The sequence below is a fragment of the Triticum dicoccoides genome, chromosome 2B (genome assembly GCF_002162155.2).
Source record: "Triticum dicoccoides isolate Atlit2015 ecotype Zavitan chromosome 2B, WEW_v2.0, whole genome shotgun sequence".
Taxonomy (NCBI): Eukaryota; Viridiplantae; Streptophyta; class Magnoliopsida; order Poales; family Poaceae; genus Triticum; species Triticum dicoccoides.
In genome coordinates, this window is record NC_041383.1 from 2,725,699 (window position 1) to 2,730,462 (window position 4,764).

Consider the following 4,764-nt stretch of genomic DNA (forward strand, 5'->3'; position numbering starts at 1 on the left):
TGGCAATGAGTTAATGAGGAGAGAGGTAGTTATAGTAACTTAGCTAGTTACTGTAACATCACATGTCCCAATACAATATGAGTCTATAACCTAATAAATGAAGATTTGCATGTTATCACACTTATGTTACTACCCACTACTCCCTCCGTTCTTAAATATAAGTCTTTATAGAGATTTCACTATAGACTACATACGGATGTATATAAACGTAGTTTAGAGTCTAGATTTACTCATTTTGCTCCGTATGTAGTCTTTTATTGGTATCTCTAAAGACATATTTAGGAACGGAGGAAGTATGAAGGTAGTAATATAGTCTAGAGATATGTGTATGTTACTAGTGTATGTTATTCACCATTGTGGCTAGTCTTAAGCAGCCGGCCTTCATTTTAGGTGGTGGTCAATCCATGAACGTACACCTACTCCACATGATATTATACCATCACGTAATCAATGAGATCATCATTACTGAACGTATGGTTCACTGTAACCAAAAGTTGCCATCGAATAAAATATAAAAAATAAAAAATAACAAAGACAAATTAAGACTGCCTTATCTTTTGCGTCCGCCTCTACACATTGGTTGGTCTACATAAACAAGAGGAAGCTGTACTAGCTCCTCGCTAGCTGCAACTGTGACATTTTTGCCTTCTCAAATTGCTATTGCTTTTAAGCCAACACCTGGCATGTTAGGCTAGAGCAACTCTAGCTGATTTTGCATATCTTTGTCCCTCTATAATAATTGCCAATATGAAGGCTAGAGGGACAAAACCTATACCAATAGAACTATCATAAGCTCATTTGCCTCCATAATTTTTGGAGGACGCTCCTCCAAAAGATGGGGTGTAGACTCCTTACTTGAAGAATGCAGGGGCCTATTTTGCAGCACGCCCAATCCAACCAACGCGTGGGAGTGTAGTTTTAGCCACATCTTTCTTCAATATCCTCTTCAATTTCTCCCCAGTCCTCTGAGGTTTCTGTTGTGTTCGTGTTTTCCCCATTTTATGGTATAAGGGCATCTTCAACAGTTGTAAGATAGGTGTTGGTTAATTTTCCACCTAGGACATAGTGATGATGTGACATGTAATAAATGTGGAGAGAGCAAAGTTATATGTAGATTAACTAACAACCGTTGCACAAGCTCCAACGTGAAATAGAGAGTAATCATATTTATTTTCTCACCATCTATTGGATAGCTTACATACAACCTATTGGAGCAGTTGTATGATAGCTTGTTGATTGATGACATGGGCATTTTACCAACAAGACTAACATACAACCTGTTGGAGATGCCCTAAAGCCCCTCACACCATTTCCCACCGGTAAGAAGCTACCACATTAATGGCATGTCACTCACGGCCCCACCATTTTCATCTCATCCTTCCCGTTTCCCAACATGCACCGCCCTCTGCCCATGCTAGAAATGCCCATTAGTGACATAGGTAAGGGCACACCAGCCAATCCCTTGCCCCCTCTCACCAGATCCGGTTCCAACACCCCTTTCCATCCGTCGCATCCCTTGTTCCTCCCTTTCCTGCAATGTTGTTGCGTTACAATGCCTTATACTAGCTCAACCTCCTTGTAGGGGGGGAACAAGCTCCCGCAGGTGGCGCAGGGCGACAAGGCATCCTTGCCATGCGCATGTGGACTATGTATCATTGTTGGCCACTCATACGAATGTGACACCAAGGATGATGATGTATCTCCGGAAGGTGTCCCCGTCCTTGACAGCATCCCTGTCCCCATTGATGAGACAAACGAGCTGCAGCAATAATCATTGCGGCTCTCTCTGTCCACGATGAGGATGCCTTCTGCGGTAATTATATACAATAAGAAAAATGAAATGATGATAATGGTGCATGTGAGAGCAGACATACTCCCGCTGTTCAAATATATAGGGCCTAATACGTTTTTCAAGGTTATCTTTGACCACTGGTTAGAGCAAAAATATGAAATGCATGTTACACAAAGCATACCGTCAAATTCATATGTGAAAGTAGGTTCTAATGATATAAATTTTATAGCGTACATCTCGTATATTGATAATTTTATCAATATCAAATGCAATCTAAAAAAGAAAATATTTTTTGCTATATATTTGGATGGAGGGAGTATGTGTTCTTTCTTTTTTTTTGAACACGTGAGTATGTATTCTGATGGGTGACAGCCGTACGAGTCAATAATAGCCCAGGCTCCGACTAAAGTGCACGCTCTTCGGCATGCCGTGGTGAGGTTAGTGAGCACTCGCACGTGTTGTTCAATGGTCTCATATGTTCTAGGAGTTGTTAGAGATAATCCCTTATATCTTGGTCATATGTCTCAATTCCCTTCCAATCTTCTTGTGGGACTAGATTTTACACATGAAGTGCCACCGTAAATAGGCCTTCGAAAATGTCCAGTAATTATTTTTTCTAAGTATATTCTTTTTTTGCGGGTGAAGTGGTCTATATATATTCTACATCTCTCCAAGCAACAAGCAGCCAACAGATTGGTTATCTTATCACTGCACTTCCAAGCTGCTGGCCATGGAGATGGAGGGCTGGTTAACCTTGTATTTCTTTGGCGACAAGAGAAATCCCAAGAAGAAACAACTATCTCCCGGGCCGTGGTCACTCCCCATCATTGGAAGCCTCCACCACCTCGTCGGTGACCTCCCACACCGCAGGATGATGAAGATGTCTGGCCAGCATGGGCCGCTGATGCACCTCCAACCAGGTGAGGTCCCAACGGTTATCGTCTCCAGCGCCGAGGCAGCAGCACTGGTGATGAAGACCAATGACCTCGATTTCGCAAGCCGGCCCCGCAATCCTTTGCAGGATATCATCAGCTGTGGCGGTATGGGCATCATCTTCAGCCCCTACGGGGATCGCTGGCGCCAGATGCGCAAGATCTGCATCGTGGAGCTCCTCAGTTCCAAGCAGGTGAGGCGTATGGAGGGCATCAAGGCCAACGAGATAGGTAACCTCCTCCATTCCATGGCCACCGTCGGTGCTACCGTGAATGTCAGCGTGAAGATGGCAAGACTCAGCAGCGATGTCGTGACGCGGGTAGTTTTTGGCGGCAATTTCACACGGCGGGATGAGTACCTCCATGAGCTTATGGGCAGCTTCTGCCTCGTGGACCTTTTCCCGTCATCGCGGCTAGTACGGTTGCTTAGCAATGGTTAGCGCCTTATGAGGAGGAGCTATGGCCGTATCCAGCACATCATCACGGAGATCATCGAGGGGCGCAAGGATGCGCGAGCTGCCGGTGGCCATGCCCGCAGCACCAACGATGAGGACCTACTGGACGTACTACTCAGGCTGCAGGAAGAGGACTCTTTGACCTTTCCTCTAACCACAGAGATTATTGGAGTTGTCATTTTCGTGAGTATTTTTTTCTCACGAATCTACAATAATTTTATCTGTTGGGGATTTTGTGAAATTTTGATGTTGACTTGAATAATTTTTCAACACATGGGCCCAACTAATATAACGACATAAATGATATAGAGTAGATGGACCATGTCATCCCATGGAGCAATATACAATTTTATGTACTATACATCATATGCATCATCAGATTCTAGGCACAGAGAATCCAAATATACCCCGAATAGATTTGTACTACTGGTAGTTATGTGAAATGATTTATGTTTGCATTTACACGTACACATTGTTTCGTCTCGTAGGACATATTTTGTTTCAACTTAATATTTGTGTCTTTGCAATATAAATCATACATACCAATCGTTGTTTGCAGGACATATTTGGAGCTGCCACTGAGACCACATGAACTGCAGTGGAGTGGGCTATGTCAGAGCTATTGAACAACCCTGAAGCAATGGTTAAAGCACAACAAGAAGTCCGGGAAGTGCTAGGCCAAGGTCGACATGTCATCAAAATTACCGACCTCAATGAGCTCTGATACATGTAGATGGTCATCAAGGAGGTGTTAAGGTTGCATCCTCCGGCTCCGCTGCTCGTCCCCAGAGAGACGAGAGAGGACTGTGAAATCATGGGCTATGACATGCCTAAAGGAACTAATATCTTCGTTAATGTCTTTGCAATTTCTCGGGATCCCAAATATTGGGACAACCCCGAAGAGTTCAAGCCAGAGAGGTTTGAGAACAACAACGTCGAATATTATGGGACACATTTTGAATTCATTCCTTCCGGGGGAGGGCGAAGGCAGTGCCCTGGGATATTGTTTTCCATGTCGACCGTGGAGATTGGCTTGGCAAACCTACTCTACCACTTTGACTGGGTGCTTCCTAGAGGGGCAAGTGCAGAATCAGTGGACATGTCTGAGAAATTTGGGGTCAGTGTAAGGAGATAATTTGACCTGTAGTTGATAGCCATTCCATATAAACGTTCCAATGCTATTTCGATATAGACATGGCAATGCCTGTGCATATAACGACACCTTTACTTAATCATGATGTCTGTGTTGCCCTGTATCTCTATACATTATTGTAATTAGAATAAGGCTCTCATTGGAAAAGTTGCACTATCAAACTGTTTTCAATATTTATTCCGAGTGGCATTGACAATGTAAAGAATTATCTCTGTAATATTTACAAGTACCTCTATGACAAAAGGTCTAAGAAAGTTTATCACTATATAGCAGACAATATACTTTCTTGCTCACCTTGATTCTTGCATTACCAGCTCCACTCAATGAGCGATGATGCGACATGTGGAGTAGGGATCAGGGGTGAGGCTGTGGGTGGATCTCTTTACAACATATCTATGGTGGCACACTCGTGCCTCTGCGAGAGGGCCAGGC

General features: G+C 43.6%; 1 pseudogene; it reads left to right on the forward strand.

Annotated features, from left to right (window-relative positions):
• Positions 1-2,576: 2,576 nt before the first annotated feature.
• On the forward strand, positions 2,577-4,371 carry LOC119361653 (annotated as a pseudogene).
• Positions 4,372-4,764: the final 393 nt, after the last annotated feature.